This window comes from Monodelphis domestica, chromosome 3 (assembly GCF_027887165.1).
Source record: "Monodelphis domestica isolate mMonDom1 chromosome 3, mMonDom1.pri, whole genome shotgun sequence".
Classification (NCBI taxonomy): domain Eukaryota; kingdom Metazoa; phylum Chordata; class Mammalia; order Didelphimorphia; family Didelphidae; genus Monodelphis; species Monodelphis domestica.
The window spans coordinates 166,929,622-166,946,497 of NC_077229.1; positions in this window are offsets into that span (position 1 = coordinate 166,929,622).

Below are 16,876 nucleotides of genomic sequence, written 5' to 3' on the forward strand. Positions count from 1 at the left end.
ATTAGCATTTAGTAAGGATTTAAAATTTTTTTTTTTTAAGCAAGTATATAGGATCTCAATTGAGTTTCCAGCAGTAGTATGAGGAGCATCAGGCAGCCTGGTATAAAAAGCTTCAATATTTTGGACTGTAGACTGCTTCTATCTAGATTACTTTCCATTTGAATCTCAAGTAAAAATGGGAGTCTACCCTAATTTGGCAGTATTTTTGGTTTGGAAGGGAAGGAAAATGGGGAAAGATGTGATATAATAGATCTGGGGTTTAAGTCCCATTTATGATACATGCAGCTGGTAATCTCGGGCAATTAGAATCCCAAGGAACTATAGTTAGATGTACTTTGATAGAGGCATACTTCCCCAAGGTCAAAGGCAATGAAACAAGTGAAAATTTAGGGTAAATTTTTTTAAGAGGGGGGTCTTTTTAACCTCTATAGACCTCAGTTTTTTGTAGTATAAGCCAAGGATAAAGGGGAGGTTTCTTTTTAGCTTTGACTTGGGATTTCTATGAATTTGCAAGAGAGAAAAAGGACAAGTCACTTAAAATGAGGCCTCTTGACATGTTTCATAAAAGACCTAACTGCTAAAAAAAAAAAGCATGTGAAAATATGCTATCCTTTTAGGTTCTAAAGCACTTTCCAGAGAAACACATACTTTTTATGACTGAAGAAAAAATTTTCATAACCTGTGCTCCTAAGATTTGAAGACATTTCTCCTTAGAGATCATTTGGTGTCCGTGATTGATATCTTCAAGTCATTTGCATTCAGATACCTCTTAACCAGTGGTTAGGAAATCCTCTTTTGAGGCAGCCTATTCCAATAAAAACAACTGTTTTTAGGTCTTCTCCCTGATGATTAAGTTAAAATCTACCACTTGCACTTTCAATATTTTTGGTCCTATATTCAATGTGAAGGTTAAAAAATGCCATTCAACTTCCATATGAGAAACTTTAAAATTTTATCCAGTTTGAAATCCCGTTTGAGGTTTTCTTGACAAAGTTATTACAGTGGTTTGCCAGTTCCTTCAGCCCATTTTGCAAATGATCAACTGAGGCTAAACAGGGTTACTTTCCCAGAGTCACACAACTAAGTGAGGTCAAATTTGAACAAAAGGAATTCTGGCCCCAGGCTGGCACTACCCACTTGGCCCTATTTAAAATACTTTAATGCTATTGATATTCAACTTAAGATTTTTGTAGACTAAATGTCATTTTAATTTTGGTTGATCTTATGACATTTTGGGAAATTTAATATGTGGTGGAAAGAGCACTGCGTTTTTGGTTTTAAGCATTTTCTCACTCCATGCCCCAAATGAAAAAGAATTAGACAATGTAATAAATATGCTTACATAACCAAGCAAAATAAACTCCCATGTTTATGTTGGAAAATGTTATATTTTTGCATTTTGAATCCATTTCCTCTAATTTCTCTTTATTTTTTGTGGCCTTTCCTTGCTAGATGGCCACATAACCATTTTTTAATTATGGTTTTTATGTTGTGAGATCTGGGTGAGATTTTCTTTGAGATCAGTATGTGTTGCTTGTGTAGATATATTATAACTTTATTGCTTTTTGCTTGTTTTCATACTAGTCAAGAACATTCTGCTATATTTTTCCAGGCAATTCCCTTGGGAATCCAAAGGGTCCTGTTTCCTTTATATAGCAATTCTTTTGTCTTAACATTTATTCATAGATGTTTGAGCTCATTTAGCTTGTCTGAAGACCTTGTTCCCTTCTCTGTTACCTTCTTGTTAATTTTATCTGCTTATGCTCAATCTTTACCTGAAATTTTCTTCCTTCTATGATCTTTGGTAATTTTAGTACTTCAGAAAGTGAGTACTTTCTATCTCCTTCCTCTTGATGGTGGTGTTCCCAGACCTCGGCTGTCTCCATGCAGAGGAATTCATATTTAATTGAACACAGCTAGATTCTAGTCCCCTTAGACATCCAGGGGGCCTTTTGCCTAGAATTAGGAAGACCTCAGTTTTAAGATGGCCTCAGACAACAGGTGCATGACCCTAAGCAAGTCACAATCTGCTCAGTTTCCTCTGCTACAAAATGGTGGCACTAATAGTATCTGCCTCCCAGGGTTGTGGGGATCAAATGAGAGTTGTAAAATAGTTTCTGACACATAATGCTTAATATTTAGTTTACATACTTAAGGCCTAGTCAGGTGCTACACATGTGCAAATAGCTCACTTCTCTGAGCCCTGGCACAGCACTTAACCCAGAAGACAAGAGCCACAGTATGATTCTGCACATTTTCTAGCACAGGAAAGATGGGGGACAGGGTGATGCAGTATTGAATGCTGTTGAAGTCTGAGATGTTGGAATATGTTCCCAGTCTCCCATTTTGCAGATTATCCATCCCAGGTAGAGCAATTTTTGTCATAGTCATCAATTAACTTTTTTTACTAGTACCAAATCTAAACTTGGATTTTAGTCTCAATTTGAGGGTTCCATCTTGGGCAAGTAAATCACAACCTCATTACTGCAAAAGAATGATTTTGGACCACATGATCTCCAAGGTCTAGACAAGACTTAATTTTATAAGCCTTTTCAGCTTCTCTAAGAAATGTATGTTATTAGGGTTTGTGGATTTCCAAGCAATCAGATTTCAGACATTCTATGACCTTGGGTGGGGGGAATTGGGTTTCCTTTGTAATAGGTGTTTTACATATTTATAAATAATATGAGAATATAGGAAGGAAAATAAGTATATATTAAATGTCTGTTATGTGCCAGGCATTGTGCTAATTATTCTACAAATATCTTATTTGATCTTCAGTCTTAATGCAAAATCTCCATTTTTTTATATTTGAAGAAGCTAAAGCAAACAGGTTAAATGACTTGCTCAGGGCCACACAATATGAAGTCAGATTTGAATTCAGTTCATAGGCTTCTTCACTAGACTGCACTAAAATAGACAATGTTCTTTCTGACTAAAGCAGAGTACTAAATGATAGTTAATATTTTTCTAGACCCTATAATTCTTTAATTTGTTATACATTGGCTACATAATTGTCCCCAAGTCACTTTTTAAATATAAACTATTGCCTTAGCCACACTACCCAATATATATTTAAAGCAGTTAATTTTTCCTTTAGATCCAAGACTAATACTTTTGAACCTATATTCCCATGGATCTGGAATCTTTTATCCCTTTAGAGTTATTTGAATAGTACGGATCAGCCTTTCAATATTTGCCCATTCTGTTGGATGCTAATCCATGTTTCTGGAATTCACTAATTGGCTTGTTTATGGTTGGTTAATTTTAATTTTGTTGTCTTTTTTACAAAGCAGTGGTTCCAACGGAGCATGTGGACTGTCTTATGAGACCACACTGTGTTTTCCAATTGCATGTTATTACATTTTTTTTACTCCAGTTCTTTTCCCCACCCCTTCATAATATGCTCAAATCTTCCATGTGGCTCCCCATTGCTCTTTGATCTTCAACTTTAGATTTTTGGAAGCAGTACTGTATAACTCAACATTCAATCAACTCAGCATTTATGTGATAGTCACTACTGCCCTCAGGAAGCACACATTGTAATGGGATGGTAACATGTACATATACATATAATGATGCATACAACATGCAAGGTAGCCTCAGAGGGCAAAGCACTGACCATTTGAGCAAAATATTGAAGCCAGTTTCTAAGGATGAATATTCCAGAGTAAAGGATATAAAAAAAAGAATAAAGCTGGATCGTAGAATGAATATATCATGGAGGGAAATAATGGAAGGAGGCAAAAAATAGAAAGGGGCCAGGCTTTGAAGAGCTTTAAATACAAAACCATTTATATTTGATCCGAGAGGTAATAGCCACCGGAGTTTTTGGAGTTCAAGGATCACATGTTCCAATGCACATTTAAGGGAAATGATTGTCTTTTCAATGGAAAAGAGATTTGTGTAGGGAGAGATGAGTGAAGTAGATCAAATAGGAAGGCCTAAATTAGAATAAGTGGAGAGATGGGCTTGTGAGATGGGGTTTAGTAATTGATAAAAGTGAAAAGTTGGTAAGGTTTTTAACCCTAGTGCCAGAAGATGGTAGAGCCCACAACTGCAATATGGAAGTTTAAAAGATGGATGAATGAGGAGAAAATATCTTTTTATATAATTACTTTTATAATATAGGGCAATAGGATATGGATCTAGGAAATGGCATGATAACTGAACCCTTTAGAGTAGATGAGATCAAATGAGGAAAGGAAAGGCCAGGGCAAAAGCCTTTCCCAATACTTCCTAACTTTAGTACCTTCCCTCTGAGATAATTTCTAACATTTTGGCCATTGTTCGTGTCTCTGTTAGATTGTGAGCTTAAGGGCTGGCACATAGGTCATTAATACATACTGACTACTGTTTAACTGAAGATTCAGCACTGACTGCATGTTCTGAGTGGACACCCAAGTGGGAGAGCTAAGAGATTAATGCCAGGAAAACCCAATGAGAAGAACATTCAGGGTGAGGTGGTTAATAGTGCTGAATTTGGTAGGGAAGTCATGAACAAACATGACACTAGATTTGTCAAGTAAAGTGATCACTGGAAGTCATTGAAAAGAATCCAGAAGAAAAGAAAGGCATTGAATGTAGATAACTTTGCAGTTTAGCAGAGAAGGAAAAGAACTAGAGCTCTAATGAGGGTTTTCAGAATGGAGGCTGTTGGCCTAGAGAGGAAGGATTTGATGATGGTAATCTGTTCAGTATATAGTAGGGATGAGATCAAGAGAACAGAGAGGCTACCTTGGCAAGAAAAAACTAGAAAGATGGAAAGGATCTAAACATTTATGTGATACATTTAAAAAGTGACAGCTTTGACCTTCATATCACAGTCCTGAGTGTACTTTTGGGAGAGATGGAAAATGAGTATGAGTTGTCTACAGCTGAGTTTTGGTTGGGGAATGAGATGCTGTGGAAGAATTAATTGGGGAGTAGGATTGCTTTGTTTCAGTGAGGGCCCAGTTGAAATGTAAATTTGTAGTGGAGTCAATTGGCATGGTCCACTCTGGGAAAAAATGAGACAACTAGGACTAATGCTGGGTTGGTGTTTGGAAAGGAGCAAGTGATGATAGGACAAGGAAGCAAGGGTTCAAGAAGAGAGGACACAGTGATGTTGAAATAATTTACCAAGGCATCCAGATTGGGAGGGAGAAAAGAGGTGATGGCAGGAGACGCTTGGAGTCATTAAAAGAACTTTGTACTTCTCCAAAAGTAAATCAGCCTACTTCTTGTTCAGTATTGGGCCTAGCTCATTGTCCAGTTGGTGGTACTTGTCTAGCTATCCATGTTCCCAATCCCCTTACTATTAAGCCAGTCCAGAATAGTCAAATAGGATGTCTTTTATATCTTTAACATGATCTTGTATAATTTTGATGAATTATGCAAAGTATCTCATAAGAGGATCTTTAAAACAGCATTTCGCTTTATGAAATAAAATTCTTTTTTTAATCCTCAAGAAAGGATGAACCTGGAAGGAAGACAACGAGCAGGAAAGATGGAAAGGAACTGTAAAACATTTTATAGTAAACTTTTCATCATCAAGGAGTCCTGGATGTGCTGCTTGAGGAAGTGGAAGTAAAATGAGAAAAAGATAGGGGGAGGAGGGAAAGCAGCTAGACTAGAACAAAATATATACCAAAAAAGCCTATGCTTAATACAGTTGTATGGTCATTGAAGGATTGAGTCTCAAGGCCAACGAGGTATCTGAAGGAGGAAGGGAAGATAGCAAAGTCAATGAAAAATGCTGGACCTTATTACTAAAATAAAGCAACATCACCAGTAACCACTGCCAGATCCACATGCCAACTCATGTCTACTTTTCCATTTACTTTGTTTTCTGTAAATGATGAAGTTATTAAAGGGGAACAATAAGGCCTTCATATTTCCTAGTATGTGATACCTGTGCCATCACAGAACTGAATGAAATGTAGGTACTGCCAAGAGCTCACTGCTCATTCTTTGATCTTTTTTTAGTGAGACCTATGATTTCAATAATGTAAAGGAGCGCTCTCTCCTAACACAGGCTAGCATCATCCCTGTAATTTACAGTCTTAGAATATTGCTTGAGCCACTGAAAAGTTGGGATTTCCCCAGTGCCACAATGTTAAATAATGCTTCAGACAAGCCTTGAACCCAGCTTGGACCTTGGTTTTTTTTTCATTGAATACATTAGTTTTCTTAACCAGTTTACATCTGATAGTGTGGGGAAAAAATATCCTTTCATTGAAGTTATCAGGTCCAAGGACAAAAGTCCTGTCACATTCCATGAATTGCTCCCTCCAGGTTAGGTTGATTTGGATCCATTAAATTATCACTCTCAGTTGGTCATTCAATCCATCTGAGCTTAGCTACTTTCATCCAGTCCAAATTTCTCTGTCCAAGAATAGCATGAGAGGCTAGTTAATCCTTGCTGAAGTACAAACATGTCTATGGCTATCTACTAATCATGTTACTGTCAAAGGATATGATGCCAGTCTGGCATGATTTGCTTGTGATTTTATCTTATTTTTATTCACATCTTTTATTTTTATATTTTCATTTCCAGATAAGTTCCATTCCCTCTCTTACCTACTGATATACCTCTTGGAAGAAAGATTTTTAGAAGAGGAAAAGGATTAAAAAAAATCTAATTATGAATCATGTCTTATAGTATAACTCAATGTTTCACACTCTTAATCCTCCTACTTCAAAAAAATGTTCCATATCTGACTGCTATTTGGGTTTTTCTTAGCAAAGATACTGAAAAGGTTTGTCATTTCCTTTTCCAGCTCATTTTATAGAACAGGATTAAGTGATTTGCCATGGTCACACAGCTAGTAAGTGTCTGAGGCCAAATGTGAACTTGGGTTTTCCTGACTCCGGATCCAGCACTCCCAACTGCAAAGGAATGAGGAAGCTGTATTTTCTCAGATCTTATCTAAGGCCATGTTTGATTATGGTATGGTTATTTGGGGTTCAGCTTGGGGGTTTTTTCACTCGTGTGCATTTTTCCTGGTTTCATGTATTTCTTTTCTGTATCAGTTCATATAAGTCAAACTATGATTCTCTTAATTCTTCATACTATTTCTTACAATAGTAATATTCCATTACATTCATGTGCCACAATTTGTTTGCTGGCATGTCTTCTTAATTATGCTGGTTGATAGAATGGCTACTGCCATTCCCTTTCTAAGTGCCCCCCAGAAACCTCTTTAATAACCTTTAATTTTGTGAGGTAATGAGTTGACTGACCTATAAAGGACTAACTTTCTCCTTTTTGAAAGTTGGCTAAATATTTACTTGTCTCCAGTCCTAAAATCTCTTTTACTCTCCAACATTCCTCAAAAATTACTGACCAGTTTTCTAATTATGTGCACAAGTTTGGTGTTTTTTTTTTAATATCCTGAGATATAATTTGTTACTGTCAGGTAACTTGTGCTTTCTCATAATTTCTTTGCTTGTCCATTTTTGTTCTATCCTTCCCATTCTTAAAAGCCTTCCAACCTTCTCTAACTTAATCTCCTCTTAGAGTTCCAAATAATAGGGAATCAGACCTATAAATTCTTGGAATTTTCCTTCCTAAAGTCTTGGGCCCAAATTGTTGTTCACTTGTGTCCCCTTCATGAGGTTTTCTTGACAAAGACAGGAGTAATTTGTCATTTCCTTTTCCAGCTCCAGTTTTACAGATGAGGAAACTGGGGCAAACAGGTTTAAGTGGCTTATCCAGAGTCACACAGCTAGGAGGAGTCTGGATTGGAACACAGGCCTTGATTCCTGACCTGGTGCTCTCCATTGTACCACCTAACTGCCCTTGGGTCCCATTAGTCTCAGCCTAAGACTGGTGCTCCTCTTAGTCTTCTTCTCTACACTAAAGAAATCAGAGGCTTAATCAGCTTTCCCTTCTCACTCCCAAACTCATGTATATGGTGCCTTAGGGTTTGCAAGGAATTTTCCCCACAACACAATTGTAAATGAGATAGAGGTTTTTAATATTTTAGGATGAAATTATCAGGGAGACAAGTCAAGAATATCTCAGTTGCTTGGCTTTTCACCAAGGGAGATCCCATAGAGGTGCAAAGATAGGAAATCCCCCTTCAATTATAGCTTTGTGCTCATTTCATGATTTGCTTAAAGAACTTATCCTGGACAGGTTTGTCTGTAGTATAGTCTCCCAGTTGTCTCTCTTCATATCCTCAGCTGTGCCATCTTAACTCAGGCTCATGGATTTCCACCTAGAATTGACCATATCTTCATATGCATCTATCTCTCCGTTACCCTTTTCTAATTTGTTCCTTTGGGACAAGATATATCCCCCAAGAGGTCATGTATGCATTTTTGCCAACTTTAAAGCCCTGTGAATGCTAGTTTTTATTATTGCCATTTTCCAGCAATAGTTCCATGTCACCATATCTCAGGAAACCTCTGAAGCTATATTTAATCCCTTGCATTGAGACTACTTGCCCACTGTTTTCATTGCGTGTATTAGATGCAGTCATGTATAGACATCAGCATACTTAGAAAATAAAATTTCCTAAGTCAAGCAACATTTTTTTCTTTAAACCTAATAAGGTCTTTATCAATTCCATAGCATTTCATTAAGTGCCTATAATATGCTGGGCACTTAGGAGAAAAAAGGAAGGGAAAAAAAAGCAATCCTTGCCCTCAAAGAACTTAAATTCTCCTGGCAAATATTGCACACATTTTTACTATCCCACTTCCCTTCTCCATTCTGTCTCTTAATAGCATTCATACTGAAATGTATTATTTCTTGTTGCATCTATTAATGTCATTTCTTGTTCTTAATATTTAAAAAAACAATTTGTGACCGACCCTGAATAAAAAATATTCGCTGTCCCTTACTCAGTTTGTTTCAAATAAATAAAATGTTCTTAAACATTCTCAAAGAAAATGATTGCATTGCTTCATGGCCTATTGTGGTGCATAATAAAAATTCATGAATGGATATTTTATTTTCTTTTTAATTGCCAACTTAAACAACACCCTTCTCCATTACAGTCTGAATTCTCAGATTAAGTTTTTGAAAGAAATGAAGCAAGTGAGAATAGTTTCAACAATCTGGGAAGAAAGAAACCAAACAACAGCAATCACACAGCTCTAAGGGAGTTGTCAAATGTAAATAGCATTTTTATAGAGAATGTTGATAGAGAGGGGATCTAAACAGGCTCATGAAGAAAGAAAGATTTTATATCAAGCATAAATCTTAGGATGTGTAGGCAGTTCAAGATTGTACAAATTAAGAGAATAATCTCTGGATGACACAAGATAATTTTGAAATCTTTATAATTTCATATTTTTTTAAACCTTACTTTCCACCCTACTAACAACTCTTAAGTCAGAATGGCAAGGACTGGGCATCAGGGGTTAAGTGACTTGCCCATCTGGAAGTGTCTGAGGCCATATTTGAACCCAGGTCCTCCCAGGCCTGATGCTCTATCCAATGTCACCTAATTGTCCCCTATTTTACACTGTTTATCATTAGAATTACTGTAATTTGCGTTCTTCTACCCCACTGCTGCTTGTGAAAGGAAGAGACAACCTAATAAAATAATGAGCAGTAATAGGAAGCTAACCTGGGGTTTAAAAATTGCCCAAAATAACCGTGTTGATAGTAGAAAGCCCTGAAGAGAGGACAAAAATTGAAGAGAACAATGTTCATCCTAAAATGCCCAAAGGGCACATTACTTGACATTCATACATAAAGGTTGCAAAGCATTTCACATATATTGATTCACAAGTGTAGAAAGATTGGGTAGAAAACGGAATCTTCTATTTTCCTTCAAAGTCTCCTAAAATAGAGCTCACTGTTGCCCCACCTATCTGAAATTGCTTAGTATTCACTTCTCTATGCACATGTTGCAATACCCCCCCATAATATACATTTCTTAACTTATGATTTCATCAGTGAAGGAAAAATATTCTTATAATGAGGGGTTAGCAAATTCCTTTGCAACTCCTGACTACTAAGAGATTAAATGATGTGCCCAGTGTCACACAGGCTATGTTAGAAATGGGTCTTAAACCCAGGTCTTTCTGATTCTCAGCCTTGTTTGATAACTTCTACAACATGCTTCCTCTCCTAGGAAGTATAGAGTGTATGGAACACATAGTAGGTACCTAAAGAATACTTATTGAATTATATTGAATTCAAAAAGATTGCCCATCTAAAACAAAACAAAAGTTATCCTGTTTCCCAAGTATCTCCTATTATTGTAACTGGGAGAAAGGAATGAAGGAAGCATTTATTGAATGACTACTATGTGCCAGGCACTGTGTTAAAGTGCTTTACAAATAATCTCATTTGGTCCTCACAACAATTTTCTTTCAATTTTACTACTTTCTTCTTTGATTTTCAGGATTCCAATTTGGTATTTAAAATTGAGGATTTTTGATTTGTTCTTTTTCTAGTTGTTTTTTTTTTAGTTGCATGCCCAATTCATTGATTTGCTCCTCTACTTTGTTGATGTAAACATTTAGAGATATAAAATTTCCCCCTCAGTACTACTTTGGTTGCATCCCAGAAATTTTGGAATATTGTTTCATTGGTTGTCATTCTCTTTGATGAAATTACTGTTTCTATGATTTGTTATTTGACCCTACTTATTCTATAGAATTAAGTTATTTAATATCTGATTAATTTTTAATCCATGGCCCCTTATTGAATGTAAGCTTTATTGCATTGTGGTCTGGAAAGGATGCATTTAATATTTTTGCTTTTCTGCATTTGGTTATAAAATTTTTCTGCCATAATATATACTCAGTTTTTGTGAAGATGCCCTATACATCTGAGAAAAACACGTATGCCTTTCTATTCCCATTTACTTTTCTACAGATGTCTATCATACATAATTTTTCTAAAATTCTATTCATTTTCTTAACTTCTTTATTATATGGTTAGATTTGTCCAGTTCTGAGAGGAGAAAGTTGAGATCTCTCACTACTATAATTTTACTGCCTATTTCCTCCTATAAGTCACTTAATATTTCCTTTTGGAATTTGGGTGTTATAACATTTGGTATATGTAGATGTATATATGTCTAATATTAATATTCATTATATGTTACTTTTTAGCAAGTAGTTTTCCTTCTCATCTCTTTTAATTAGGTCTATTTTTGCTTTGTCTGAGATCATGATTGCTTTTTTCTTTTTTTTACTTCAGCTAAAACATAATAGGCTCCATCCCTTTATTTTTACTTTGTGTGTGTCTCTGTCTGTTTTATGGATGAGTACAAACTGAGGGATGGCTAGAATAATTGTGTTTTTTTAAGTGTTATTTTTTCTTCAGTATTTTTGCATCCCTTTCCCCAAACTATTGACTCTCTTTATAATTTTCTTGTATTATTCTCATTTCTTTTCCCAATTTTTCCTCTCTCATTTGATTTTTTAAATCTTTTTTGAGCTTTTCCAGGAATTCTTGTTAGGTTTATGTCCAGTTCACTTTTTTCTTTTTCCTTTGAGACTCTGCTTGTAGGTGTTTTGACATAATTGTCTCCTAAGTTTGTGTCTTGATCTTCCCTGCCACCATAGTAAATTTTTATGGTCAAGTTCTTTTGTTATTTGCTCATTTCCATAGCCTATTTCTTGACTTTTAACTTTCTGTGAAAGTTGAACTCTGCTCCCAGAGTGAAGAGGGCATTGTCCCAAACTTCAGGTTTTTTGTGGGTTTAGAATAGTTCTGAGTGTCTGTAAGGTTTTGGTACTTCTAAGATAGTATGATTTAAGGAGAGATGTGGTCAGTGTTCTTCTGACCTGTGCCCTGGTCTTTGCCCAGGAGGGGACCTTGTTCCCCTGTAACCACAAGTGCTAGCACTCCTCTTAGCCCTGGAACTGTGACTAGGTCCCTTGTTCTTTTGTACCTGCAAGTGCTAGTTCTCATGTCTGCCTTGAGACTGAGACTAGGGACTTAATTCCTTTTAACTGACTACAGCCCCTCTTCTCTGCCTTGGAACTGTGACCAGAGCCCCTGGTCTCTTCATTTGCAATCACTAGTGACCATGCTAGAATGGCAACCCAGAGCTGCATATGGGCAGCGCAGCCAGGTCCTGAATCCAGGGGCAGCAAAGAGTCCCCATGCCCTCTGATGAATTGTCTGACCCCTTTACCGTCTGTGGCCCAAAAGCTCTTGAAGCTTCTAGTGCCACTTATGTAGCCACTTCCAAGACCTGCTACTGTGCTCCAGGTCCAACTGCCACCTTCTATTAATCCTCTGCAGAGAATTGCCAGTGTTCTGGAGGTCTTCCTTTTCTCTTGTGGCCACCAATGTAACATTATGGTCTCGCCATCTGTTACCTCCAAGTCTCACTACGTACCTTTGATTCTGTCTCTGCTGCTCTTTCTTGTATGTATGTCACTGGTAATATGTCATCGCCTTGGGTCTCCCATTAGCATTTCCTTGGCCATTTGGAGCACCTGCAGCTTTGATAGTTTGTGACTCCTGGCCATACGGCATCACTAGGAGAAGGCTGTGTTAAGGAGGACTTCAGCCCGGAGAGTAGCAAACATATCTCATTTTCTATCGACAGCTAGTTTTGGTCAATGGGAAAAAATTCTGCGATTGTATTAAGGAATCTTGTATAATCTTAACATAAAAGCTAGTATGGAGTAAATGTGACTTTTCCTCCTGAACACCATCATGGGAGGAAGGAAGATCCTTCCTTCTGAAAGTCGTTGCTGTCCTACATCTTTCCTCTCTGTCCTCCGCTAGTTCGCTTCATCTTCTGGAACAGCCCAGGGTGGCAAGCACTCACCAAGGGCTCAGTTCCCTCCCAAATGAGGAGATGCACAGGGCCAGATTCTATGGAATCTATCTTCCATTCACTCTCTTGGCAAAATTACACCCGACTGGGGGCAGCTGAGTGGCTCACTGGATTATCAATACACAGTATTGATTCTAAGACAGAAGGTAAGGGTTTAAAAAAAAAATTATACCTGATTAGACTGTCCCTTGTGCCACAAACTGTGCCTCCTCTGTTTGACTGACTCTAGCCTAACCTTGCCCCACCCCATTCAGATATCTATTTATTCTTCATATTTATTTTTGTACTTGATTTATTTGTTTCAAAACCCTTTCCTTTTGTTTTGGTGTCAGTTCTAAGACAGAAGAACAACATGAGCAAGGCAGTTGGGGTTGTGACTTGTCAAGGGTCACACAGCTAGGAAATGTCTGAGACCAAATTTGAACCCAGATCCAACCTAACTCCAGGCCCAGCTCTCTGAGCACTGTGCTACTTCAATGCCCTTGTTTTTTCATATTTAAATGTGTCCTTTGATTTCTTTTAATCCTCTCTGCTTTTATGGACTGCATACACACAGGCAAATGACCCCCCCCCCAATTTATTATTTAAATGTTTCATTATTTTTATTATTTTTTATACATATAATATATTTATTATTAAAAAAAAATAAAATCCACTGGGTGGATTGTCCCCTTTGATATACATGCCAAGTTCTAAGTACTAGAAATACAAAGAAAACTAAAAACTCAGTTCCTGCCCTGTGGGAGTTGCCTTCCCAACAGGGGAAAGACAACATGTAAAGGACTAGACAGACACAGAATGTGTCCTGCATAGGTGGAAGACCCTCTGAGAGGGGAAGCTTTAGTGGCTGGTGGGACAGGGAGAGACTTCCTGGAGTAGCTAGGATTTGAGTGGAGTCTTGAAGGCAGTCAGGGAAACTGAAGAGGCAAAGGTGAAGTGGACAGAACATTCCAGGTATGGTGTCGAGAGAAGGCAAAAGCCATGGAAGAAGTACAACTAGATCAGGTGGCTAGACTGTAGAATGTGTGGAGAAGAGTAAAAGAGGAAGAACTTTTCAGCTGAAAAACTAAAAAGCCCAGGTTGTGAAGAGCTTTAAATGACAACCAAAATTATAAACACATATTTGATCCTGGCAGTTAATAGGGAATCACTGGCGTTTATAAAGGGAGGAGGGGAGAAACAGAGACACAGTCAGACTGATCCTTTAAAAAAAAAATCACTTTGGCTGTTGGGATGGATTGGAGTGAGGAAGGGAGTTGAGGCAGGGAGACCAGTTAGACAGCTATCATAGTAGTCCATCAGAGGTGATAAGGGCGAGTACTATAGGGTTATGGTTGTAGGAAAAAAAAAAAGAACCTTTTCTCATAGCTTTCTCATTTCTCATAATTCAGTCATGCAATAAGCCACTCAAGGAAATCTGAAAAGGAAGGCCAATTCAGCTCCAACCTTATAGATAGAAAGAATTCATAAAAGGCAGTTTTCCCCAGATATAGAAAACCTAGAGTAAGAGAGTTAATAGAGAAGTGAGGCACTGATACAGCCAGGAAATTTTCCCTTTCTTAATTAATTATGGACAACTAAATGTGCCATTGTTGGAGAGGTCCTTATTTCTTCTCATTTTGAAAGTTCTCTATAAATGACATTTCTCCAAAACAAAACAAAACCTGAGCCTGAAAGATGAACTATAAACCATACATACATAAATTATTTATAAGGTGTGGTCCAATTGCAGAAGAGTTGTATCATTACTGTCCATTATTCCCTTGCTGATGGCATTATTTAAGGTTTATTTTTGCTATTCAGATCGATGAATATTTTAAGTGACCTTTGAACTGACTCTTTTATTCAGTTTCTCAAAAATACACATAAAATGAGACATAAAGAGCAAGCAGAGAGAGAACTACATCACCTACTTTATCAATGCATTGACAAGTATTTACTAAGTACCTACTATGTGCCAAGAACTTTAAGTGCTAGGGCCACAAATACAATGAATGAAACCTTGCAATCCATACTATTTCTGATGAACTGGAGTTAATTGGTAGTGGAAACCATTTGTCTCTGGAAATATGTTCGAATGTGGGGACAGGCAGAATAGTTTCAATGTCCTTGTCCTTGCCTTGCCACGCCACTCTCTTTTGATTAAATTTCTCTTATTGAAGATTTCAGATATTAAACTGACTTGGTTTGTAAAAGAGTATGCACAGAGCCTTGACCCATAGATTTCAATTTCTGCTGACCCCAAATGGCACCACAAACCCTAGAAGTAGTAAGGGATTCCACAGGTGTTTGGGGAGGTCTGAGGAATCCATGCAAAATGACAGCCCCCTTGACTTTTATTTGTCCCTGATGGATTTTTACCTAATTTTAAAAAATTCATATTTCATTAAGCCTAAATACTTAATATGAAACCAGGATAGTAGGAAGAAAACACTATAGCTCACTGGTCACAATTGACATTTTCTATACTTAAGGAGCTAACAGATAATTGGGGAGATGTTTTCAGCCTGTTTGACCTCAAGGCAAATTACTACATTTACACGTTCCTACACCTCAGTTTCTTCATCTATAAAAATGAAGAAATTGGGTAAGATAGAATTCAAGATCCCAATGGATCTGGATGTTTTTCCCTCTCAGAGTTGATTTCCCTGAGATTGAGGTTTAAGTAAACCCCTCCCCCCTCTCTTCCTCTCCTTCTTATAGGAGTTTTCTTCCCCTCCCCTTCCCCTGTGAATCTTTGTGTGAGAACCATTATTCTATTTGGTCTTTCTTTACCCCCTATTTATACATTACATTTTCCCCACATATTAGTATACATAGGTTGATATAAATGTAGTCCTTATAGAAGAGAGTTTGAGTAAAAGAAGATAACATTTTTCCCCTTTCCTTAATATTTACCTTTTCAGGTATTCCTTGCTCTTTGATTTTCGGTATCAAACTTTCCACAGAGCTCTGGTCTTTTCTTTGCAAAAAGTTGGAAGTCTTCTATTTTGTTGAATGCCCATACTTTCCCTTGGAAGTATATAGTCAGTTTTGCTGGGTAGCTGATTCTTGGTTGGAGACCCAGCTCTCTTGCCTTTCTGAAGATCATGTTCCATGCCTTACGATCATTCAGCGTAGAACTTGCAAGGTCTTGTGTGACCCTGATTGGCATTCCTTTATATCTAAATTGTCTTTTTCTGGCTTCCTGTAGGATTTTTTCTTTTGTTTGATAGCTTTGGAATTTGGCAATTACATTCCTGGGAGTTGTCTTTTGGGGGTTTAGTGTAGAAGGTGTTCTGTGAGCTCTGTCAGTGGCTGTATTGCCCCCTTGTTCTAGAATCTCTGAGCAATTTTCTTTGATTATATCTTGTATCACCATGTCCAGTTTGGTGTTTATTTCTGGCTTTTCTGGGAGTCCAATTATTCTTAAATTTTCTCTTCTCCCCCTGTTTTCCAGATCTATCACCTTGTCGGTGAGATATTTTATGTTCTCTTCTAATTTCTTGGTGTTTTGGCTTTGCTTTATTAGTTCTTGCTTTAAAGCCTGGTTTTCTTTTACAGTTTGGTCAAACTGGTTTTGTAGATGCGTGAATTTCTTTTGCATCATTTCCCACTTTTCCTCCCAGAAGGCTTCCATCTTTTTGGTCCTTTCTGATTCAAATTCTTCATGGGTTTGTGGAGAGTTTCTATTTCCTTTGGAAGATTTTGGAGAATTTTCTTGTATATCTTCTTCTATCTGCTCTGTATTTTGTATTTTGGCTCCATAGAATGTGTCCAGAGTCGCCCCTTTCTTCTTATTTTTCTTGGTATTTTGGGGCTTCTGTGCTTCTGTGGAGTTTGTCATCTCTGAACGTGGAGGATTGGCTTTTCTTGTCTTTGTCTGGTGATCAGAGGCTTTAGTCCTGGGCAGATGTTGGTTCTATGAGCGTTCCCTGGGTTAAACTGAATATGCCTCACTGGAACTGGAATGGAAGGGTCGGACCACGAGGCCACACTCTCCCCCTGGCTCGATTTCCGGAAGTTGCCTTCAGAATCCCTGGCCGTGAGGCTGTTTTGTCGGCCTGCGGGGGGATGGGCTGCCGCTTCCCCAAGCTCCGAGAGCACAGACTTTCACTGAGACTTGGATAGCAGGATCCAGCCCGTGAGGC